Source organism: Schistocerca piceifrons, chromosome 8 (assembly GCF_021461385.2).
Source record: "Schistocerca piceifrons isolate TAMUIC-IGC-003096 chromosome 8, iqSchPice1.1, whole genome shotgun sequence".
Classification (NCBI taxonomy): domain Eukaryota; kingdom Metazoa; phylum Arthropoda; class Insecta; order Orthoptera; family Acrididae; genus Schistocerca; species Schistocerca piceifrons.
Window position 1 is genome coordinate 170520601 of NC_060145.1, and position 26998 is coordinate 170547598.

General features: G+C 42.2%; 1 long non-coding RNA gene across 1 annotated transcript in view; it reads right to left on the reverse strand.

Annotated features, from left to right (window-relative positions):
- LOC124711976 overlaps positions 1 to 26998 on the reverse strand; it is a 611250-nt gene that overhangs the window by 181225 nt on the left and 403027 nt on the right. The window contains exon 3 of the long non-coding RNA XR_007005552.1: positions 1061 to 1134. This is a non-coding gene — a long non-coding RNA (uncharacterized LOC124711976). The remainder of the gene's footprint in view (positions 1 to 1060; positions 1135 to 26998) is intronic.

Sequence of the window (26998 nt, forward strand, 5' to 3'; positions counted from 1 at the left end):
TCCATGACATTTGTCACCTCAGTATATTTCCCTCCGGAATGGGGAGCATGTAACAGCTGAACGCTTTTATTTTCATCTGCTGGCTGTTATCCTTAATTATTTGATACTGTAATGAAAGAAAATAAAGATTGGTTACAAAAATCATTTTTCGTCTGTTTTTCCTCTGAACCGTGGTAGCGGTTTCGAGAAAAATGTGCGGGTGTAGAGGGAAGCACGTATAACCGTTCCTTCCTGGAAGCTATGTTTTATCGTCCTTATGGAAGTTCACCTGATTACGTAACATTAATCTCAAAAATGGTTCAAATGGCTCTGAGCACTATGGGACTCAACTGCTGAGGTCATTAGTCCCCTAGAATTTAGAACTAGTTAAACCTAGCTAACCTAAGGACATCACAAACATCCATGCCCGAGGCAGGATTCGAACCTGCGACCGTAGCGGTCTTGCGGTTCCAGACTGCAGCGCCTTTAACCGCACGGCCACTTTGGCCGGCAACATTAATCTGACACACAAAAATTTTGTATTTGCAATGAAGAGTTACGAAAATACTAGCTTCTGACTCCAGTCTGAATATGAGTATGAAAGACATTGGAAATGAGTGAGTTTCTAGTCTGACGAAAGGCGTGACAGAATCGATATTTCAATTTTTGTTGTGGAACCGCTGATTCATTGCAAGTACGGCAAGGACATTACTTAAAATGGCGTCTGCAGTGGTGAGCCGCTAGCTGGCTTCACGAGGGTAAGAACTGTGAAACGAAGTGATTTCTTTTGTACATCATGCCAGGAAAGTCTGCAGACTGAAATTCCGATAAGACTGTTAGACTGTAATGTACATAAAAGCATTATCGGGGTGGGCCCTATGATTTGATTAGCATATGGTAACAACAGAGGTAGTGTAAATCTGTATCATTTGTGGCAGACCTCGACCATAACACGTAAGGACACGCAAATCAGTCATGAAATCACGTAGAAGGATAAACAACGACCACTTCACGAGTTTTAATACGATAACAAATTTGTTATTAGTACACATGGCACATTTTTAAGCGCTGGAATACTCACAGTAAACGGGAGGGTGTTGGCGTCCTGAGGTTTCCTGCGTGCGTAGAACAACTTCAATCTTCAGCAGTTATTGCCTGGAGAAAAAAGAATACCGCGTATTAGTGCTCTGCTGTGTCCGTAAACATTTATTTAGTGTAAGCAGTCCGCCACGTCGATATAACGGAAACGCTACAATATATTTTAGCAGCTAGTGGCTTTAGATCGCCAAACATGTTTTAACACTACATTACACGTATTCAATGGATCCCTTAGCGAGGGGCCTGTGATATGTGGGCAGAAGTGCAAGACAAGACATGTCATTTAAACACTATACAGACATCTATTGTTGTACTGCACTGTCTGCAGCTGAGGGCTTAGCGTGTCTGAATACCGTGCGGATGGCTCCGGTAGTATCGGTTTTACTTGGTAGAAGCACTGCAACGAGATGCACTTAGTCTACTTGAAGGTGCTATCTACTTGACGGTGCTACGTAAATGAGGCAGCTCAAAAGCCTGGAGAGATGACAATGGCGTTTCATCCCGAACCACGCTGCTGCTACGGTCGCAGGTTCGAATCCTGCCTCGGGCATGGATATGTGTGATGTCCTTAGGTTAGTTAGGTTTCAGTAGTTCTAAGTTCTAGGGAACTGATGACCTCAGATGTTAAGTCCCATAGTGCTTAGAGCCATTTTAACCAACCTGACAATGGCTGGAAAATCAACAGTTCCTCTGTCGGTCCCCTATTCCAGGAAATCCCATACGAATTCAATGGCTCAGCATTTTGCCTTTCTGATGCCCAGATTCAAATTAATAAAGTATAGTTCTGTAATCATCTTCCCAGATTGAACATAGTGAAGACAACTTTCTACCCCTGTGGAGAGGAAGAAAACACTAGTCACTTTTTCCTCGTGTGCCCCAGGCTACATGGAAAGACTACTCATGGAGTAAGGTCATCCGTTGCCAACCTGCGTGACGGCTTTGTTAGTACACAGGATCACGAACTATTCCACACGATGTGCAGATTCATCGTTGTAAGACTAATATATTACTAACAACGAACAGCACGAAAGTCTTCTGTAGCGTTTGATTTTACACTATTACACAGTACTGGTCTGCCTGTAACTATGCCTGTTCCATCAGTATGTTAGTATGAGAGGGTTTTATGGTGTATGCTGAAGGCCAAAACATTTCTATTAAACATTTTAAAAAAGGTTGTGCTGATCCCAGACCTTTCCACTCAGTTACCAAACGATTCCACATGGCATAGGACGACAAGGCTACTGGTCGGAAAAGCACGGTTTCATGGACCTTATCACGGAGCTACTTCTTTTATTATAGTGCTAATGTTAATAATATAGTAATCTTTTACATCCGTTTAAAAAGCTTCTGTGAAGACTCTCTCTTCAGTGCAGTAAAGAAAGTTACTGAACAGAAGTTTCTTCAATTCAGTCTTAAACTCTACCACATTACCCGCAAGACATATGTTGTGACTGGCTGATGCATACATTTATCTGACTACTTTCTGTGTTTACTGTGTTAACCAACTGAACTATTTGTGGACGTTGTTTCCAGTCCTAGTGTTACATTCGTACTTTCCACTGTTTTTCTTTGAGAAGATTAATATTGTTAATGACAAAAGTTATTAATGAAAACATTTGTCAAATTCTCAAGTTTTTTGAAGGTTACTCTTCAGGATGTTCTAAAACAAACAACAGAAATACTTCTTGAAATACGCTTCAGTATTCCAACAATATTCTATCCCTGTAAGTTGAGTTCTCTAAAAATGATTCCATAACACATTTGGGAATGGCAAAATGCAGCTAGTTTCTTCATTTTAAATCGCATGTAGCAACCGTACGTGCTACAAATGCAGTTGAACTGTGGCGCTTCATTAATTTTAGGATGTAGGTATTCGAATTGAGACTGTAATGTACATGTTCTCTCAAAAACGTAACACATTCCACGTCTTCTGTTTCATTATCTGAGTAGAATATTTTTGTAGCTTATGAATTTCTATCAGAAGTACTGAACTGTCCACTGGAAACCGCATTATGAAGTGTGACAGAAGTTAATAGTTATGGCAATAATTCTGGCTAGATAACGTGTGTGGGTTAACGGCCGAACAAATTACACGAACTATGAGCAGATTATGCTGATAAACGGCTAATAAAATTAGTTATGTACTGAGTTAGTAACACGATAACGCCGTTTGGAAGCTGAAATTTGCTGACTGGTTCGGAGCGGCGGCCTTAGAAAAATAGACTGTCTCGTCTTTGTTTACTGTTTCCGTGATGTTAGGCAATTTACGTGATTTATTTTTGAGTTTGTCGTACATTTTGATATCTTAAAAATGTCACTTGTTTGCCGTTAATATCGCAAAAATGGTTCAAATAGCTCTGAGCACTATGGGACTTATCATCTGTGGTAATGAGTCCCCTAGACTTAGAACTACTTAAACCTAACTACCTTAAGGACATCACACACATCCATGCCCGAGGCAGGATTCGAACCTGCGACCGTAGCAGCAGGTTAATATTGCAGTTACAAAAATACAATTCATAAAATTATACCTTGTCGGTCCAAAAATTTTCGAGATTGGACTAGTAAAAAGATGAGAAACTTTAAAACGGTGGTTTTAATGCTTCAGGTGTTCTACACAGCCCCCCCCCCCTTACGTACAATAATGTGGAACTGTATGAAAAGTTCTGCTTTGAGATGTTGTTCAAATCGAGCGACACGTTGTCCAGAATGTCGGTTATGTCGTCAAAGCGTTGACCCTTCATGTGACGTTCTGTGCTTCGTCGTTTTGTGATAGATTCATGCTGATAACACCAACTCTTGTCATCCGCGATGATTTTTTTTTTCTTCAGAAATTTTGCATTTCAGTTAAGTCGCGTTAGGCGGCGATACGTCATTATTTTTGTTCTGGAGCCAAATGTACGGGAGAAATTTTGGACGTCCGATTTTCTTGTTCAAAACATTACAGAGAATACGAGAAATGTATTCGCAATTGCGAATACGATGAGACTCCAGCTGTATAATTTATTGACGACGTATGAAAATTTGTGCCGGACTAGAACGCGAACCTGGATTTCCCACTTTAAACGTGTGGTCACCTTAACCACTTCGTCTATCCAGAACCGACCCAAACCTCCATATGTCTCCGTGTGTCCATGTCCTGCACATGCACAATCGCTGTTATTCCCCCCTCCCCCCCCCCCCCCCCCAAAAAAATGGTTCAGATGGCTCCAAGCACTATGCGACTTTACATGGGTGGTCATCAGTCCCCTAGAACTTAGAACTACTTAATCCTAACTAACCTAAGGACATCACGCACATCCACGCTCGAGGCAGGATTCGAACCTGAAGACTGAAGCTCCTAGAATCGCTCGGCCACACCAGCCTGCGCTATTATTCCCGCACAGGAAAAGAGTTATTATCGTCGAAGCGTTTGCCTAGGCCTGTAAACACTACTTGCAGTATCTGCGTGTAACGGTGCACTATTCAATGTCCTTCAGACATGCCTACGTGCATACATAGTTGAAGGACATTCCATAGTAGAGCGTTAAACACAGACATTGCATGTAGTATTCTAGAAAATGTCCTGAACACTTGTTCTTCCATTGCGAATTGTTGCTAGAACAACGTTGACACACTACAGACGAACGTCCGTTACAGCCTGCTCACAGCTCACTGGTCGAATGCTCCTCTGTTGTTTACAGTTCAGCGTTCAAGCTGCCATAGTAGGACTGTACTGATATCGCTTGTACGTCGATACCTCTAGGACGGACGGTGTACATTATTTCCTGAAAATGCAGAAGCTACTTCTTCGATGAGAAAGTTTAAAGGCGACTTCCACTTCCTTTCAATTTTATCGAGTACCGAATTTGACTTTCGCGCTTCAAATTAACTTCTCTCTTTCCATTTCCCAAAACATAACGGTTAACTGAAACTTCCTGGCAGATTAAAACTGTGCCGGACCAAGTTCTCTACTACCAACGACCCGTCCTGACAGCTTTAATTCCACCAGTACCTCGTCTCTTACATTCCAAACTTCACAGAAGCTCTCCTCCAGTAGAGCACTTTCCCGCGAAAGGCAAAGGTTCCGAGTTCGAGTCTCGGTCCGGCACACAGCTTTAATCTGTCAGAAAGTTTCATGTCAGCGTACACTCCGCTGCAGAGTGAAAATCTCATTCTGATAACTGTTTTATGTGTTACATTTCTCATTCGAGACGCAAAGCAGATGGTTTTTCATTAAATACGCTTCTTTTGCTATTTCACGATCTACGTAGGAAAATTTCATACCGTTCACGTTCTTTTCTGCAAGATGACATAACAGATAAGAAAAAGGGTTTGGTGTATTGGAGCATCAGTGTGTGGCTCATGGAGTTTCATTGCTTATTAAAGTACCTGTGTGTGGTGACATTTTGTCCGCGTTTTTCTTGTATGTTCGTTAACGCCGCGGGTAAAAACTTTGTATAGAAGATCTTGGAGTGTTTAAATGAAATAGAAATAAAAATTTCTTTATGTGAAAAAATATCGCATGTGTACCGCTTCTTCGCTAGGAGTCCAAGAAGGTACTTTTACACGCTTCTTATCTGAACTGTTTATCACCAATGTTTCACTTCCGTACAAGGCTGCACTCCAGACAAACACTTTCATGATAGGTTTAGTAACAGTCATATTCGATGTTAATTTTTTTTTCTTTTTCTGAAAATATTTTCTTGCTGTTGCCAGCGTGCGTTTTGTATCATCTCACCTATGCGATCGTCAATTATGTTGCTTTCCACATAGAAAAACTCAAATACAGTACCCTTTTTAGTGCCTCATTTCGTAGTGTAATATATTCATCACTGTACGATGTAATTCGACTACAGTCGATCATCCATGTTTTATTTTTGTTGATATTCAACTTGTAATCTCTTTTCGAAACATTCCTTTCAACTGGTTTTCCTGCCCGTTTTTTGTGGAATTGTGGTGACATCAGCCATACATCAAAGTTTTTAATTTCTTCTCCCTGAGCTTTAATTCTCTTTCCAAATTTCTCCTCGGTTTCCTTTACTGTTTACACACAGTAAACATAATAACACGGGAAATAGGCTACACTCCTGTCTTACCCCTTCTCAACTACTCCTTCTCTTTCAAGTCCTTAGACTCTCACAATTGTAGTCTACGTTCTGCAAAAATAGTAGACAGCCTTTCGTTCCCTGCATTTTATCCCTGATACTTTTCGAGTTTCAAAAAGTTTATTCTACTCAACTTTGTAACAAGCTTACTGTATGTCTACAAATGCTATAAACGTATGTTTCACTTTCTTCAACCGTCAACCTTCTAAGATACGTCGTAGAGTCGGTGTTCCCTCATGTGTTCCTACGCAAACAAACCTTCCCCGGAGGCACGTTTTTACCATTCTTCACATTCTTCTGTGATGGTTCGACAATAGTTACAGCTGTCAGCTTATTCTGAACTGTGATGATTACATCCTTCTTGAAATCTCAGAGGTTTTTGCTTCTCAAAATTAAATAAAAAACGTTTTTTTCTAAAACGAGTCCAAACGTTATGACCACCTTGTAACACAGAGACCTTTATAGCACGTGTCGAAGTCTCTATAGCGGTCCAGTCCATCCCCTATACAAAGAGAGGGTGTAAAGTAAAATTAAAACTGCTGCCACTATCACAGATTAGGGTTGCTTGTACAAGTAAGAGTTTACTGGTAGTAGGCACGGGGCTGCACACACATTTACACTAGTGGCCATTAAAATTGCTACACCAAGAAGAAATGCAGACGATAAACGGGTATTCCTTGGACAAATATATTTTACTAGAACTGACATGTGATTATTTTTCACGCAGTTTGGGTGCATAGATCCTGAAAAATCAGTACCCAGAACAACCACCTCTGGCCGTAATAACGGCCTTGATACGCCTGGGCATTGAGTCAGAGCTTCGATGGCGCGTGCAGCTACAACACGATACCACAGTTCATCAAGAGTAGTGACTGGCGTATTGTGACGAGCCAGTTGATCGGCCACCACTGACCAGACGTTTTCAATTGGTGAGAGATCTGGAGAATGTGCTGGCCAGGGCAGAAGTCGAACATTTTCTGAATCCAGAAAGGCCCGTACAGGAGCTGCAACATGCGGTCGTGCATTATCCTGCTGAAATGTACGGTTTCGCAGGGATCGAATGAAGGGTAGAGCCACGTCTCGTAACACATCTGAAATGTAAAGCCCACTGTTCAAAGTGCCGTCAATGTGAAGAAGAGGTGACCGAGATGTGTAACCAGTGGCACCCCATACCATCACGCCGGGTGATACGCCAGTATGGCGATGACGAATACACGCTTCGAATGTGTGTTCACCGCGATGTCGCCAAACACGGGTGCGACCATCATGATGCTGAAAACGGAACCTGGATTCATCCGAAAAAATGACGTTATGCCATTCGTGCACCCAGGTTCGTCGTTGAGTACACCATCGCAGGCGCTCCTGTCTGTGATACAGCGTCAAGGGTAACCGCAGCCATGGTCTCCGAGCTGATAGTCCATGCTGCTGCAAACGTCGTCGAACTGTTCGTGCAGATGGTTGTTGTATTGCAAACGTCCCCATCTGTTGCTAGTTATACGAGGCCTTTGGGATCCAGCACGGCGTTCCGTATTACGCTCCTGAACCCACCGATTCCATATTCTGCTAACAGTCATTGGATCTCGACAACGCGAGCAGCAATGTCGAGATACGATAAACCGCAATCGCAATAGGCTACAATCCGACCTTTATCAAAGTCGGAAACGTGATGGTACGCATTTCTCCTTCTTACACGAGGCATCACAACAACGTTTCACCAAGCAACGCCGGTCAATTGCTGTTTGTGTATGAGAAATCGGTTGGAAACTTTCCTCATGTCAGCACGTTGTAGGTGTCGCCACCGGCGCCAACCTTGTGTGAATGCTCTGAAAAGCTAATCATTTGCATATCACAGCATCTTGTTCCTCTCGGTTAAATTTCGCGTCTGTAGTACATCATCTTCGTGGTGTAGCAATTTTAGTGGCCAGTAGTGTATTAAAAATAAAAAAAACGATGAATATGATTCACTTAATTAAACTGCAGAAGATCCAGTGGCCGTTGGTGTCAAATATCCACGCGAAGGCAACAGTTACGTGGAGGGACACCGGTCTCTCCGACAGCAAGAAGTCAACTTGTGCCTGGGATGCCCCTCGGTGGAAGTCTAAACCACGGTCGGCATTCCCGCCCCACGCTCACGTTGGCAGCTTGGGCCTTTTGCTGTCGCAGGAAGCATAGAGTGAGCGAGGACCCGAGTTTACAAAGCCAGTGAGAGTGGCACTCGCCCTCAGATCGTGGCAGTGCATGGTACGGGCAGTTCGTGACGAGCTCTCGTGTGGCAGTGTACGCCATTTAGCGCTGCGTTTGTTCGTTCCCGCCGCCGCAGGAGCAACCGGGGACCATTACGCGCAGTTTTGATCGAATCATTCACGGCAGAACGGTCATAGCAAAGCCGACTGTGTTAAGCATGTAAATGTTTGGCTTGAACCGCAGGAGATCAGCCTCCCGGTGTGATCAATTAATTCGGTAGCCTTTGTTGTGCTGCCCCTGTCCGTGTGCTCGCAACGTGTTTCCACTCATGGCTCTTTACCATAACTTGCTATTCGAATCCTGGAGTTCATAGTTGTTAAGCTGCATCAAAACACTCACTAGCGACTGGAATAGTTCACGTTATCTTTGTTTGTCTTTTCCTTGTAATTGTGGCTTAGCCCACAGCACGCCTGCGGATCGCCTGTGTAGGCCGAAATTGTGGACAGGCTAGTTACCACCTAAATTGCATCGAGACTGCCTCTCATTCCAATGTGTTTCCGAGAACGTATCTATCTTTATTGTTAGGGCTTTCGTGGCCACTTGTTGACAAACTACCTTTTGTCACATGCAAATACTCGTGTTCAGATCATGCTACTTTAGCCACAAATTCACGATCATTTTTCTCAAACCACTGTACCATGACTCTGGCGTTGTCACACTGATATTTATCCTGTTGGAAGATGTCGTCCCCATCGTGGAAAACATCAAATATGAAAGGATGCTCTTGGTCTTCAATAATATTCACATCATAGCTGTAACAATGCCTAAGATTACGACTATGGGTCTCATGAAAACCCACATGAATGTTCGCCATAGTATAATAATTATCCCACTGGTCTGCGTCAGTTCGAGCTTCCGTACACCTGGATGGCGGCATATCTGGACACGACTATCGACGTGCGGTAACAAGGAACAAGTTTCTCTGCACTAGGCGACATATGCCGGTTGATCCACGGTTCAAAAGCTATGTATGGGTGGCGCCCATTGTAATCGTAATTGTTGATGTCGTTGGGTCAACATGGAAACACGCAGGGGTAGTCTGCTGTCGGCCCTATGTTCAAGAATACATACTGAATGGTGTGCTCTGAAACAACTTGCCACATCCTCGTGATTTCACTGTCCTTAAGCTACTTTCCATGGATGCTCATGAGACTAGTACGCGAATAGCCGACCTGGTTGGCAGTTTCCGAGATTTGTAGGGATATTTGTACATAAATCAAGAAGGAGAATGGTTTTAAATTGATATGTATTATAATCTACTCATCAGTCGCATTCAAGAACATAATACCATAAAATCTTACTATAAAAATATTCAAATGTATTTGGAATAAGAGTCGGGGCACCTATCAGGCAAAATCACCTTCAATTAGGTTTAATGGCTCCTGATACGCAATCTAACACTGAATTGTTAAATATTCTCGAAGTGCAATCTAACTTTCAAATAAATCAAGCCGGCCGCTGTGGCCGAGCGGTTCTAGGCGCTTCAGTCCGGAACCGCGCTGTTGCTACGGTCGCAGGTTCGAATCCTGCCTCGGGCATGGATGTGTGTGGTGTCCTTAGGTTAATGAGGTTTAAGTAGTTCTAAGTCGTGACCTCAGATGTTAAGTCCCATAGTGCCTAGAGCCATTTGAGCCATTTGAATCAAATAAATCAAACACTCAAAACGCTATCTGACTATAAAGTTAAATGGACACGTGGAATTTACTATGAAAACAACGGGAAGCAACTAATAATATAATGCGAAACTCAGAGATGAAAATGCAGCGAACAGACCATTGTTGAAATCAAGTCATTAGCAAATGCAAGCCTGCATCTGGGTTCTAAACTGGAATAAGTGAAGCTTATTGAGGCCTGTCCGTCCAGTAAAATTCGCTACGCCCTAGTTGCTGCTGGTTCGGTCTCACCATGTTATCTGTTGAGATGCCGAAGCTTGAGATGACTGCAAGCCATTAAGTATTACGTTGCCTGGGCCGTGTGTTGGTGAGAGGCTCAGTGGCTGGAAGTGAAGAGCAATGAGCTGTGTTCAGTCAAAGCTTCAGTGCGACCCTGGCTTACCTTCTCTCGACCACGGCGCGCTGAAGAAGCAGCCCTTACAAGGCTTGCAGTGGGCCATTGCTATTGACATATGGGTTTCTCTTACGTGGCGAGGAACTCCTGGTGTGTCTTAGATGTGGAACACAGGTGTCGGTGCCGACATGTTTTAAATTTAGGGTGTTTCATGTGATAACTGTAGGGCAGATCGGGGTCTCCCGCAGGACGTGCCCTCTATTTTAAACAATAATGAGGCGAGCCTGGTTTTTTAAGATTCTGTGTGATGTTATGATTTCTTCCCAAAATACTGTCTGTGAGATTCTAATGTGACACGATCACCCATTATTTGTAAATATCATCCAGCATAATCATCTGTCCCATTTCTAGCTGTGTCCATACTGGTATTTTACCCATAGTTTGACCCAGTAATTGTGCCGCGTTTTGTTCGACTTTTGTGGTTGGTATTTTATGAATCTCACAATGTTATGGTTGTATTTTGTGTGTGTGTGTGTGTGTGTGTGTGTTTTAGGGGCACTCAACGTTGAGGTTATCAGTACTCATACGAAATTTGTAGAAACGAATTGATTAAAACGGAGAAAATACTCGTATAAGAAACGAGATAGCAAGCAATCAGAGATAAAATCGCACTCACTCTCCCACAGTGTCACTCGCGATCATGGAAGACAGCGTTGTCGCTGTTAAGATGTTCTGTAACTGTTGAATAGATCTTAGACAAGAGGAAAACTAAAACACATTCGTGGGAATAGGTGGCTCGCTGACCTCTTACGAAAAGGTTGTTGAACCAGCCACCCTGATAGCACATTTAAAATGTCACCCAAAAATTTTGAGGAACAAGTCGGGCAACTCACAAAATCTTAAACGTTATACCACATTTGTTTGACTGACATTTAAAGTAGAAGGCAAATCTGTCGGCTGTGGGCTGTGGCCTATGCAAACACAAGTAAAGAGGATCTCATCCTGCCTGCGGGGTTGAAAGGAGGTAAGTGAGCGAGATAGCGCAGTGGTTAGCACACTGGACTCGCATTCGAGAGGACGACGGTCCAAACCCGCGTCCGGCCATCCAGATTTAGGTTTCCGTGAAATCCCTAAATCGCTTAAGGCAAATACCGGGATGGTTCCTTGAAAGGGCACGGCCGTATAATCTTGATGGTTCCTTGAATGGCACGACGATTAGTCTTTTTCTTCTACTACTTCTTCGTCTTCTTATTATTTTTTTAATTTTTCTAAGCTTCATATCGCATATCAGCGCGTTGGGGACTTCACTAGAAGCACCATATTGTCTGTCCCTTCCAGTCGGCTACAAGTGAATTAGACATATGGACTCGACAAGTGGACTCGATAAGTGAACTCCACTCGCTCAGAAAGGAGAGCGAGTACTCGAGTTCGCAAGTACAATCGCGAGCTCGTGGCATTCCAGCCACATACGCAACCGTTTGAAACGAATTTGCGCCATTGACAGTAAATTACTATTCACTAACTTGACACGATCATGATTTTGGCTTTATAGCCATACTCGAGTGGAAGTTGAAATGTCGCATATTGTCTTACCTCCCTAAATGACAGAAGCAAGTTGTTTACCAATATAACGACATATCGGTTAGCAGAGAATATTGTTCTGTTTATACTTGCATTTACATAGATAAAACTTTATGGACGACTGCTGTAAATTTATTTTAATATTTAATATCTGTTAAGAGAATGGCTAACAAATACTCTCACATATACACACTTTCGACGCCTCTCGAGTGTGTAGCGACAGTATCAGGATGAAGCGCAATCTCTAATTGGCTATTTATTATTAAAACAGATTACAGAAATTAATGATAAGCCAGACCACTCGCTGTTAGCCCATAAACACAAGCTGCCATGACCAAATTAATACAAAAATAGTGCAGTTTTTTGTCGCAGGGATACAACAGTGACGTTACTCCGTGTCCAGTTTTCGTTTGACGTAGCACACATATTTTCTCATTGTGGAGTGGAATGAACAAGAATACAACCATTGTGATTGCGTTAGTCGAATTTTGCATTTGTTTTGTTCTAAAGCGTGGACTTTAGCTTGAAACTTATTCCAGATATCACTCCATCTGAAACAGAACACATTTGCAATTGTGTAGTTTGCGTCAATTAAGTTTCGTGTTAGACCTTCCACAGTCTCACAAAACACAGTTTCGTTAAAGTCCATCTGATCCCACAGTCGGTCATTTCGCCTTGTGACTACTACTTTATAGCAGCAAGGTCGTGTAATCGTCTTCCATACTAACAACAAGTCACGACCAGTCTTACACTCATGCATGCTTCAGAAAGAGAGAACGAGTCGACGAATATGGAGCGACCACAACGCCACATCTCTCAGATTCGTCATATACGCAGAATTACAGTGGGAATGAAGGAAGCCCGTCAGTACTGATGTAGCAGTGGCACCTTGATTTGTGAAGTATGCAGCCCACAACATTAAACTCTTAACTCGCTCCGTATCTCACTCTACTCTGTACCTCAACAGCGAGGCTGTAGTAAACAGAGGGAAGGCATGCTGAAGTATCTGATGATCGCGACACACCTCCTTCACTGCTCCATCTGCTCTTTTGCTTCCCTTAATACCTATGTGCTCTGGCACCCAGTAGAAGGACATCTCCTACACCAGCCTTTGTATATGGAGGAGGGCATTCTGGATGTTCCAAACTATTTTCTCTGCTGGGTAAAAACGTTGTAGAGAGTGAAAGGCACTCAGGGAGTCGGAAGAGACAAGGAATTTGGAACTAGAAGTGTATCTCATCTGCTCCAATGCGCACAAGACCTCGTATAATTCCACATCGAAGACATTAAAGCCTTGGGGCGTTGGATCTTGAGCACGTGATCTGGGAAAACAACAGAGCAACCAACGGTGCCCCCATGTTCAGACCTATAAATACAGCTACAGGCTTGTATTGTGTAAGGTGCTGGTAATTTGGTCACCTTACATGTTATAATTATCAATTAAAAGTAATGAATTACGTTAATTAATATAGATATTTCATCTCAAGAGAAATCGGTGGCTAGGAGAGTTGTCACTTTATTAATAGAAAACATTGATACTGGTTAGCTTCTACCTAACAGAATTAAATTGCATGCACTGGGAAAATTAAATTTTTTTCTACCGTAGCAACAAAGAGCCACGGAGCGTTCATAAGGGCAGTGGGCAGCGAATAGGGCGAGATTACAGTTATAGTCCGGTGACCGTGTAGCCGTCGCGCCAAAGTGAGGCTGTGAAACGAAGCTATTGGTCGGAGGTTTGAGTATACATTTGCTTGAATCTTTCTGTTTGGGAGTGGAACAGGGAGAGAAGATGCTAGTTGTGGTACGAGGTACCCTCCACCACGCACCGTATGGTGGATTGCGGAGTATGTATGTAGATGTAGATGTAGAAGCTCTATGTAGGCTAGCGGGCGGTTTCACATCCTACAAGAATAGGAGAAAATCGCTCCGAATGGAGAGCCGTGATTGGCTGTGTCCCAAAATGGACACTGGAATAACGGAGGCTTGGTTGAGAGCGTGCAGCCCAGTCCAGCGAGAGGAGGCGAGCACGACAGTCATAGAGCAAGACTGCTCTGGAACGTTGCTAGCAACGTCTCCAGTGACTGGTCTTTGTCCTACTTAGTACAGTGCTGATTGCACTACTTGAAAGACGAGCAATTTGTTTCTCTGTAGAGAGAGGAACAGGTTGGTACTTCACTGTGGCGCTTTTAGTATTGAGAAGTGCTCATTTACTCTCGAGCGCTTCTGCTCCTGGCCAGTACAGGCAAGCAGACTGCAGAGTCTCGTAAACGATTCAACCACAGACCTTTTCGGACCCTGTCTCCTATGTCGCGGAGGCTCCACACTTGGGTGACATTTGCGTATTGACATAATACAGGCAACAGTAGAGTTCAATACGTACAGTTCCACTAGTTCGTCTTTCTGAGATTTTCGTAGTCTACGCTAGCTTAAGGGGAGGTTTACTATCTTTTGTTTCGAAACATCGATTTTTTTAATTGCATTTTTTTCCACCTCTGAAACGGTTTTTCCGAATACGGAACGGAAATGCTTGTCACACGTGGTTGAACAAAAAATGCACCTGCCTGAAATCAGCCATTTTCACGCCCGTTTTTTTTTTCCTCTTGGACGAGTTATTGTGCCGGTCATTGGGAGGAAACATACAAAATTCAAATGAAAGTCTGAACGCGTGTGTTTGGAAGTTAGCCATCAAGGATTTGCATTCTCAATTCTGAAGGCTATGACAACGATGGACATCACCCTGGGACTCTATTCGAAGCAGTTCGCCAAGCATTCGGATGACCGTACGAGCGGCTCTGGAGCAGCGCAGGATGGCCGAGATCGAGCAGAGTGCCCTCTATGAGGAAGAGGAAGGACTAGTTTATGGACCCTGAATAGCAGATTGAACGTACGTTGCATAATATTGCATTTATATGTAGTCAAAACTAAAAACGCGTTTTTCTCTAAAGGACTTTTTTATTTTTATTTTTATTTTATTTTTTATTTTATTTTTTTTTTACCGCGTGGTATGGTAACTTGAAATCTACTGAACCGATTGGCATGATTCTTTTTTTCCGACGTAGCTAACCAAATTGTCTAGGAGTTGTACCACTTTTATTCCGATCCATCAACTACAAATATTTTTACTTGGCCGACGAAGTCGAAAAGTCGATGAAAAAGCTCTACTTTCTTCAAATGTTCGCCACTTTGTTTCCTATGGTCCAAATAACTTAAGCGAGGTACAACTCCTAAAGAATCTTATATACATCGCTAACGTCAAGTCAATTTTGATTTCAGACGAGCCGGCTGACATGTGACATACCGCGCGTGGAGGTCTACATCGAAATTTTGTTTTGTACCGACGGCACTTCTACCTTTGCTCTTCGACATTTCCGGTCGAAAATGTTCCAGGTTGTAGAGGAAATATCAATAAACATTTTGACCAAATTTGACATTGACATCTATAACACATCCGGAGAAAACAAATTCTCAAAGAACATGCTTTTTTCGGACCAAAGATAGTAAACCTTCCCTTAAGTGGTGGTTAGAACTAACAAAAGTGTTAACAGTATCAACCTTTGCTGTGTTCTTAAAAAAATAACAATGACACATTTGGACAGCTATGTGCTGTGCCAGTCTTGGATAGGGTAAATAGTAGGATTAGTAATTGTATATTTGTTAGGATTCCATATTGTGTTTCTTACACTTTTCTTTTTATTTTATAATCAAACATTTATTGATTGAATCCTCCTTCTCTTATTTAACTACGATTAGTCCCTACATTCATTCCGAATACGTCAGATAAGAAACAGATGTAGAGGAAAGTATCACTTAAACTAATTTTTCATGCCAAGAATAGCTCAGTGTTGTCACTAAAAACAGACCCAGAGTCAGATAGGGATAAATCCAATACCAATACCACTTACGACATTGTGCAAGTGCTTAGTTCAAAAATGGTTCAAATAGCTCTAAACACTATGGGACTTAACATCTGAGGTCATCAGTCCCCTAGACTTAGAACTACTTAAAGCTAACTAACCTAAGGACATCACACACATCCATGCCCAAGGCAGAATTCGATCCTGCGACCATAGCAGCAGCGCGGTTCCGGACTGAAGCGCCTAGAACCGCTCGGTGACAACGGACGGCAAGTGCTTGGTTAAAATGTCATGAAATACTGTATTAAAAACGTAGGAAGGAGTGGAGCCTCTCCTGTACTGTACTAAACCTAAAATTACTCTGTGTCTCTGCGGTAACCAGAGTGGCACGCGGTAAAACCTTGGATTTGGGGTTGTACGTGCCCCACACCAAGTGGCTTCGGCACACGCTGCACGCGAATCCCAAACGGCCTCCCTTGTGTGAGGATGCAACTTAGTTTTAAATTTTATTGTTTCTGTATTTTAATAGCTTTTCATCATTATAGTTCTATTTATTTCGAGAATTCGCGCTGATGTCATAGCCGATTAGCGCCCTAAACCACTAATCGTCATTATTGCCTTCATTATGATCATCAAGATAATACCAGCGTGACATTGTAATCTAGATGGCTAGAGCACAAGGCGAATGTAGATCTCTCGTGTTTAGGGTCGATCGCTCCGTCGCTCTGTCTACCAACCGCTGACCTCGTAGCAGTATCGGGCAGTCGGGCACACAGTGCTGGCGCATCGCGTGTCCCGCCCAGCACCTGCTTGGCTTCTGGTCGCACACCACACACCACAACACACCACAACACAGCACGGTAATTACTGTCGCTTGCCTGAACAAGGCCAGCCGAGCGTCCCACGATTTGGGTCCCGTGACAGACGAACACGGCGTTCGCTTCTCGCTGCATGTGGACAACGCTGACGTTGGCGGATACGTGCAGAGCTTCATACAATAGCTCTGCGTTAAAACATGAAATCTGTATCACAGATGAGTAAATTCAACATAATCTCTCAAGGTGCGTTTAAAAGGGCCATATTTTACGACGATGTTTGATCACAATAGTGTTGACATCAACATTGGTGCACTGTGGCTGCAATACACAGCAACAACTCTGAGGTACGTTCGGGAATATTGCTGATTATGCAGGCTACTGCAGTTAGTTGCTGACGTACTGGCGATGGGTTACCGTTGTTGTCCGCCAAGGATGGAGAATATTTCGTATTCGGGGCAATATCTGTGTCTGTACATGCTTCCCTCTCTCTCTCGGTTTTGTTTCCTAATTCTCTCACCAACAGCACTGCAGTTACGGGTTCAGGGAAGCAAATATCACTTCGGTTTTGTTCGAAAGTCTGCGCTCGTGCATTTAGCCACTTGTTATGTTAGTTGTTTGTTGCTATGAGTGTGTTATCGATAGTTCCGATGCCACAGCGTAGGTTGGCACTAAAAGAGCGGAAGATCTTCGCCGGCCACAGCGCCCTCTGGCCGACGCTGTGCAGCTCTACGAGCGTCGTTCCAGTTTCGCTCAGTTCATGAAGAGCAGACGGCCGAGAACCATCGCTTTGGCTTAACTTGCTATTGAGACTTTCTTGTCTGGACTTGGCTGCACACCTACGTGCTCATTACCTAAAGTTACGTAATATGTTTGCGTTTATTTATACTATAGTAAAACCGCTTTCACTTTACTTGCAGTACCGACGTGCTTTACCTCACCTGCGCCTACTCGCTTCCTTTCATTCGGCCTCTGTCGGATTTCAGGAGCAGACCCAGGCTGGATACAAAAGTGAGTTTGTTGTGTACATCCGTGAATAAGTGAACATACGAGAGAATTACGACCAGAGCTATGAGACTTCAAAAGTAATCTGAAAAAGAAAAGTTTGCAATCAATTGGCGACTCATACAAAAAATTCCGAAGTCTTCGAACCTACGCCAAATGCTAGGAAAAAAAGTTATATACAAAGAGTGGAAGCGCACGTGGCACTTCATATACCTAGTTTGCAATTCATGCAGTGAGTTTAATACTAACTTTAGGCGGGCTTGAAGCAGCAGTTATTAGTATAAACCAGGCATGGGAAACCTTTGGTGACTTGCGGGCCTCATTCGCATACTTGCTTAAGCTCGTGGGTGGCTCGTCACGTGACACGACAGCAGCGCTCCTAGCGCATAAAGTCAAAACGATAGCCCTCTTGCGTTAACGTTGATGGGGTAAACACACAGATATGAATGGCAGTCCTTTTCTCACACGTGAAGCCAACAAATTATGCCTCAAACCATGCTTTTTTGAGAGCATATTCATTTTATGTCCTCCATCACACTTATCTACGAGCATTGAACATGGTTCGTTTACTTACTACATTTTTCAGTAGCAGTCTAAAAAAACTTCCGCTGTAAAATTCTGCAACCCCGTTGGTAAAGACATTATGTTCAAATGGTTCAAATGGCTCTGAGCACTATGGGACGCAACTGCCGAGGTCATTAGTCCCCCAGAACTTAGAACTAGTTAAACCTAACTAACCTAAGGACATCACAAACATCCATGCCCGAGGCAGGATTCGAACCTGCGACCGTAGCGGTCTTGCGGTTCCAGACTGCAGCGCCTTTAACCGCACGGCCACTTCGGCCGGCAGACATTATGTTCACTGCGCGTAAATGAATGTAAACATCTGAAATTATTACGCCAGACATTTTAAAATATCATGAAAATATAAATATCTATAAAAGCAACTGCTTGCTGCCAATTCATTATCAATCACCTTCCATTTCAACACTTTCACACAATGGAGAACAATTTTTTGTTAATGTTAATACGAGAAAGAAAATAATTACAAAATACGGGAACGAGACAGGCAATTCCAGTCGACAAGCAAATACGAATGTCTTCAGCCTTATTAAAATATCCACAAATCCTACGAATTGGTGAACACTAAATATTTGTCCAAAAATACTTTTGATGACTGATCGCATAGGATGGGTTGCTTTACTAATGCTAAATTAATTAAACCATCATTTCTTTTTTCGTACCAAACGTTTAAAAACCTTAATTGCTTAAACTTAGCGTATATCGACTATGCTATACAGAAGTAAAGACTAGAAAAATGTGAACAAAACAATGGAAAAAGTCCGAAAAAGCGTCCCGTTCGGAGTACAGCGCAAGCATCTCGCTATCTCTCCCAAGAATATATCCTGGAGGCCGGACTGCCGCCAATTTCCCATTCGTGGCGTACAAGTGGTGCGTCCTGGTGGATGAAAATAAAATACAAATGAAAGCTATATTCTTGTCTTAAACCTATCTTAATGACATCCTTCGGTGCTTCTGCCTAAGCATTGCATACTCCTGGTACTAAGAAGCTTACTGATTACAATACACTTCAAAGAAGAACGTTTAACTTCTGTACGAATCACCAGTAGCTAAAAACGGAAGGGTTATCGCCAGTCGGGTTATAACTGGTATCACTGTCTTATGTTTGTATCGATTTGAGCCATTATTGGACCACTTGTATGTACGAGGTATCCGAAATATCATTTCGACATTCTGATAAAATTCTAGAAAAGGAATGCATCCAGAGTCAGTTCACGAGTTAAATTTCCTGAAGTCTTCCACTCACTTAGAAACTCCATTCAGTTTGTTCTTTCTGACTTTATTCTTTGTGTGATCCAAAAGCAGAACATCTGTATATATTTCAGCTGGCTCACTTTCGTCCATTTTGTGGCAATAGTGTGGCCCCGTGTGGCCCAAAAATGTACTGCCGCAAACATCGCCGACCAACAATGGCCGGTAATATTTTCTTACAGGTGGCTACAATGTGTGACCACAGTATTGCCAGACAACATTATTGAGATATATTTTCGTCAATTTGCAATTTTAATGGCCTGTGTAAACGTACCTTTACATAATTAGGTAGGTAGCTCTCCTTCGTAACTAGTACTGGAATGAAAGCACAGGTTTCAGTATGCCCGCAGGCAACGGGTATCGACAGCGACTCAGAGACGCTGCATCTCCCTATTACGGCAGCTGCCGTCTTCGGCTATAGTAGGCGGAACCGGCGTGTAACGTGCGCCGCAACTTTCATGTGGATACTGGCCTCAGGGCGACAAGTGATAAATTCTTCCACGCTATACGTAGTGCTCAGTGTCTCATCGAATTGCTACATGTACAGTGGCTCTGCTATTTGGTTTTCACTACTGGTATACATTTAGTGCATACCTTACGACGGCAATTGCTGTGTTTATGGTTTACGCTTTCGTAACAGGAGTATTTAGTAAACACGCAACCCTGATTTTTAAGAACTGGCGGCGGACAGAGGTATACACAGACTGTAACGGACATAAATGCAGATATTTATATTGGTGACTGAGGATGGTCTACTGAACAACATTATACAAGTATTTACGTCATTTGCAGTCTGATAATTATAGCCATTACAAGCTGTATGTTTTTAGGTTGGTTAGTACCTTCAAGTACATGCGGCAAGAGCAAGTCGTTATTGATTATTGTACTCTGGGCAGCAGGTCAGGTGCTGAAGTCTGGAAGAGTGTACACAAAACGATTAGTCCATACCGACAGGTGTAGTCTACTGAGTGGTACAGTATGACTGTGCAGAAAACATCAGGTTGTGAAGTTTATGAGGTGCTTGCGGGAAGACTGTTCGACACAGAGAAAAAAAAAAACAATCAACACACTGCTATATGTACGTTTTAAAGTACCACTTACAACCTGTATATCGCTGACATCAGTCTGTTGTAGAATTACGCAACATGTTTTATGTATATGCACTATGCCCTATTTGGAAAATGAAAATCTCCTCCGAAACAGTGAAAGTGGAAGGTGCAAAGAGAAGTTAATTTTTTTTATTTATTGGTCACAGTAAAGCTCGTTTCACCAGTATAGTTACATTACACAATGGAAGAGGAGGTTTGTCTCTTTTCATTAGAAAGTATAACACCCAATGTATTACCTAACCAAATCATATATACATAACGAAACTATTGTTTGAGATAATTTATAATATATAATATACCGAACCCATTACAACAAAAGCCATAATTTTCTTAATTAAATATACTTAAAGATCCTCAAACTTTAAAACCCTCTTTTACACAGACGAATGAAGTGGAATATTCATTTGACAATGAACCTATTAATGAAACTTAAGCTACACTAAAAGAAAAACAATCCTTCATATTTAAAAAATATTATCAGATGTAACTTCTTGGATTGTTGTGTTTGTCACATTCTCTTAGTGTGTGTACAGTTTCTTCTCCAACGTGGCAGTAAAGGGTATTAACAAATGTCTCTTTTTATTAGTATTCATGCGACCTGCTCTTAGTCCATTAAAACTAACAACATATTTTCTCGTGAGCGCCGAACTGAGAATCGAGGAGTGGCGTGGAATCTGTTGCCGATTTGCCCAATATCTGTGCCTTCCATGATGCGTCCGTGTCGACTAACGTTTTGCTTCGGTTACCGAGTGTACTATGGGAAATCACTCTATGGTAGAAGTATTTCGGTGGAAAGTAGACACAGTACAGATTTCGCCAATTGGTCTGCACTTTCGTTGGCTCTAATACCAACTTTGTACCACTTTAAACAAAACGCCTCTACGGAGATCTGCTATCATATTGGTACTAAATGGTACAGCACTTGTGCTGATCACCAAAATTATTTTACTTATCACTTCGTGGCACGTTTCGAGAGAACCCCATATCAGATCTGTGGCTTGGAACTCACAGTATAAGACAAGATACTAAAATCAATATGTTGCAACAACGCAGTGCAGTCAAGAAACACACTTATTAAAATCAATTCAAATTTTCTTGCCCTTCCTACTCCATTCTATAACATCAGTGCCGAACTGCCATAGGCAGTTCCACACGGTACAAGGTAAACAATTTTACCAGTAGGTGCTGTTAATGACAATAATACTCATGACATCTGGCATAATTCTTAAATGACAAAGATTGTTAAAAAGTCCTTGGGGGTTGGCCGGGGGGGGGGGGGGGGGGCGGGCAGTGCCATTTAGCGCGATTAAATCACAAATATTTATGGTTTAGTAGGAAGTTAGACCTGTAACACGGTAGCCATCATTCATTACTTTACTACAAAACATTGAACAGTCATAGCAGTTTCGTTAGCAACAACTGTGGAATGCCACACGTCATCCCAAAAAAAAAAAAAAAAAAAAAAAAAAACTACAGATCACAGCGCATTTAGCCGAACACGAAATGAAATGTATAAATACTTAAACTGTTTATAAGAAAGCGGCAAATTTTTTGCAGTGTGAAATGAGACAGGTAAGGGATTAAATACAGTTTGAATCTGTAACAAGAATTTAACTGTTTCAAATATTGCATTACTTATAATTCGAAAAAGACTTAAAAAGGTAAACAAAACGTGTCATGGGTGAGGATTTTTTTCACAAGCAAATAATTTAGTACATTGCTGTTCAGTTAACCCATAGAGCACAAATAGTCGTCAAACAGGCAACAAAAGCAATTTCCGTGCTGTGAAAAGATCTCAATTTCTTCGAGGACAGATAGTGATCTGCCCTTCGTTGCCGAAAGTAAAATTTCCATACTTTCATCATGAGGCAGTAATTCGTCATTATAGTCTCTAAGATGGCATGCTAACACACCCGAATTACCAGCATAAGTGTGCTCATTGTCCTTTCCATTTATATTTTATGTCCGTTAACAGCTGAATCACTGCAGTCTTTCATCACTGTAGGCAATGAAAATTATAACTTTTAGAAAGATTGTCAGTCTGAAGCGACGCGAGAACTTTCGACAACGTCGGATTTTCGAGTATCTCGTGACATTTGTATACGTATACGACAACGAACGGCGTCTTTCTGAAATTCGACTAAAGTTACCACTTACCTCTTCTTCGGCCGCTTTTTTCATGGGGGCTGCAGTCATGCTGAGAAAATTTTGATCACTGTGTATATTGCAGTTTTATCCCACTCGTTATAAAAGTGTTCTTGTTACTTTCAAAGCTGTTACAATCCTCTTTAGAAAGTGGAAAACAGGAAATAATGGCTCGCGTTTGTCCTTTCCCTTCTCAATGCAATCCCTGACCGAAAATACTAATACTCGCTCCTGTCTGTGCAGCACAGAGCCGTTTTTCCTCCGTTCCACTTCACGTTTCGGGCTTACATCTCTCCTCGCGCAGAACTTTATTCGATATGAAATGCAAGAGAATTAATTCCAAGCACTAGGAACGAGATTTCTAGTTATACCAAGTGAAACGATAGTACCAGTTACACGCAAGAAACTCGCTGTTGTTCCACACAGACGCGTGTTTGTTTTGCAGCACAGCAATGTGGCTTACGCTACCTGCTCAAGCGCTGTATTCACTGTCTGGTTTATCTGCGGTCACACTGAGCGAGGTGGCGCAGTTGTTAGCACACTGGACTCGCATTCGGGAGCACGACGGTTCAAATACCCGTCCGGCGGTCCAGATGTAAGTTTTCCGCGATTTCCCTAAATCGCTCTACGCAAATGCCTGGATGGTTCCTTTGAAAGTACACGGCCGATTTTCTTCCCTATCCTTGAAACAAACCGAGCTTATGCTCCGTTCCTAATGGTCTCGATGTCGACGAGACGATAACCCTAATCTTCCTTCGTTCTATCTCTAATAATGGTAGTGTCCACAATTTTTTTCAAGTATGTGATTTATTGCTGACGCCAGACTTTGAGCATTAGATTTTGTGGAGGTACAAAATTAAGGGGATGTTAACTGTTGTGGTCTCACTCCTCTCCCGCTTTTCCAAATAGTTCCAGACATTTTCTGTGGTATTTGGAAGCCACTCGAGGTGTGCTAGTGTGCCTGAATGTTCTTCGAACCAGAAACTTATGGTCCTAAGACAACTGTTATCATCGCGGTGGAAAGTAGTGTCCACAGCATACTTATCCTTAACATGTAGAAGAAGTGCAGCACTTGGTCATCGAATATTTCAAAAGAAAACGTCCTGGTTCAGGTTCACGGTAACTGGAATGAATGGGACCAAGTATTCTTACGAAAAACATACTTAAAACACCTCCGATCTGTCTGTTCCATCCACTCACTGCGGTTTAAACAGATAATTGAGCTGTGTGTCATTCGACACCTATATGATTCGAAAATCAGTCGCACCTTACGTCTCCAGTCAGTTACTGTGCAAGTTCAGTGTTGTTTGGCCCACTAAATGCGTGCAGCTTTATGTGCTGCTGCAAGCGATGGCTTTCTGCGAGCTACCTGAACCCAAACGTCCACTACAAGCACTTCCATCCGCAATGTTAACTGGGAAGCCGACTGAGATGGCCCTGCATTCAATGAGAGCAGCATTTCGTGCGGGTACTAAACCAACTGTCTTCTACGAGGCATCACATTCATCTGTGATCCATGCTGGTTAGGTTCTTCCTATGACGATTATTCTTGGGCCGTGTTACATGGTAGCGAGTGGTAGAGGGTGTATACGTCTTCGGCAGTCCGCGCTGATTCACGATTAAATCGGCTACCTTCATCCACCGTGTGGTAATGAAGACAGCCAGCTACGATAGCTTCTTTCTCTCATGCCTGCACGTCTTCCCCCAATTTCATGCGATGACTCCACACAACCGACTGGAATATGCACGTCTCTTCGCTTGCTTGACCTACGTCAGCATTGGAGGGTCATAACACCGTCTGCTACCAGTGTAGCTCTATATGAAGTGCTGCAAAGTGACCAGTGCTTTTGTTTTAAGGTGTTAACTTGTATTTTTTCCTCTGATCTTAGTTCCAAAAACCTAAATGTTTCTACTTTTTAGTTTTAATTGCTTGGAGAGATTTATATAATCTGTCTCTCTGTAAAATGTACTAGTCTGGGCAAAAATGAACAGTAATTTATTTGATGATTAAAATAGTTAGCTATCTTCCCCTTCAGTAATACTAAGAGCAGAAATTTTTTCTTTCTGTTGTTGAAACAACTACACAGAAAATATTTAATTTTCATAATGTGGTATTACAAGTGAAAGAACTTTCTTTTATTTTAGGATACAAGAAATGCACCAGACTTGATCTTTATACATTCAGAATGCCTGTTACTATGTGATAAGCGTGGAAGTAATACTTACTGCTACGCATTTTAACTGTGCCATCATAATAAATACAGGGTATAATGGATATAAGTAGATACTTGTATATGGGGTACTTGAACATGTACACACATCATTGTGTTGGTTGCTTGTTTCTGAGTCCAAAAGGCTTTCCAGAAAGACATCACATAATTTACTACCCCAAGTTTTCTGCTTAGTCGTAACTAGAGCACTAAGTGGATACCCCTATCAGTATAGACTAACCATTATGCATCTATGCATCCATGCTTCAACACCTGACCTGCTGCCCAGGGGGAAAATAAGTATTAATGGCTTGCTCTTGCCACATGTATTTGAAGGACTACCCAACTTAAAAATATTCGACTTGTAAAAGCTGTAATCATTACTCTGCAAATGATGTAAAAACTGATGTAATGTTTACTATTAAAACAGTCTTAGTGATTCTCCAACAGAAAAAGGTTCCTACTCAATGGTCTGAAGATGACCACAGTAGTGGTGGAAACCGGTCACCTTGATAAATAAATCGTGATCAAGACTGTTTTAGTAGTAAATATTTGTAAGACATTGATCACTGCTTTTCCCGTAATGTATTCAAATGATGTAATGTTGCTCGCTTCACAGCCCTCACTCACCAATACAAATGTCTCTACTTAGACCTTTTACACCCTGTATATTCGCCAATGAAATTCATAAAAAAAAAATTCTCCAGAATTTGAGAAGAACATTGCTATCCATGCCTGCAACACTAGGGCGAAAACTGACCTTTTTGCCATTATTGTAGCTGTCAGTGGCTCAGAAAGGACTTCAACATGCAGCAAAAAAAATTTTTGATCGTTTTCCCAATACAATAAAATATCTGTTAGGTAACAAAGCAATTTTTTAAAGCTAACTTATATTTCTCCTGAACAACTCTCTTTATGTGTAGCTGCACGAGTAGGACTACAAAAATAGTATTCATTAATGTCAACCCTAATCACTAATATATGTTAATGATCTCAGGAACATTTAAGTAACTGCATTTAGTCATGCAGATGAAAGCCATTAATATACGCTGTTGACTGTTACACTGCACTGAATTGTAACTCACAAGTGAGGATATCGTAGTTCGTACCATCGTAGGTGAGGGGAAATTGTGATGAAAAATTCTTGATCATTTAACAATTTACCGATGTCATGGTTAAATTTCGTACATCTGTGCTGTGCCTGTTGGGGATGCAGCATGTAGAAATACACTGTATACTTAACGTATCATAGCCACGAACAAACAAAAGATGTAGGGCAAAGTGATGTCTTTCTTACGCCACCGGTAATGAAATCTGAAACTTATATTCTGTAGTACCAGCGACTGCCTCTTCAGGAAGAAAATACGTAGAATAATTTAAAGCCATATTCAGTGTTAATCGACCCATGACTCGTCAAAAATATGAAAAAGTTACTAAGAGAGTCACAAAATTTGTTGACTGATCACAAATTTTGTGAGTGGTAGGGGTCTTTAAAAAACCTTTTCACGTGTAGAACAGTTTTTCTGAAACTCTTCAGCACAAACTGCGATGTATGATTGTCTTCCCAGAGACCGTATAGGTAGCCAATTTTGTAGGAATGTTGCACAGACTGTGCGCTGCAGGATTTGCGTATTAAGAGTGTTAGTGTCGTGACATGCCGTTAAGCAGCAGCACTGATATGGTGATGTAGGGTCGAAACACAGTCATCAGCGTCCATTACGTTCAACGTGAGTCTGAACGAGGAGAGCAGGGCCTTTCTAATTAAGCTGATTTATCAAAACAACAGCAGTAGTGCTGCTGCTCGATGGCTAAAAGGAATATGGAGAGGTGCAATTTCCGCACCGACGTTGAAGAACATGACCGTAAGTTCAAATTTACTGGCGATTTGGGAATTGCTCGTGAGAGAGGTTGGTTGGTTGGGTTGGGTTGGGGAAGGAGACCAGACAGCGTGGTCATCGGTCTCATCGGATTAGGGAAGGATGGGGAAGGAAGTCGGCCGTGCCCTTTCAGAGGAACCATCCCGGCATTTGC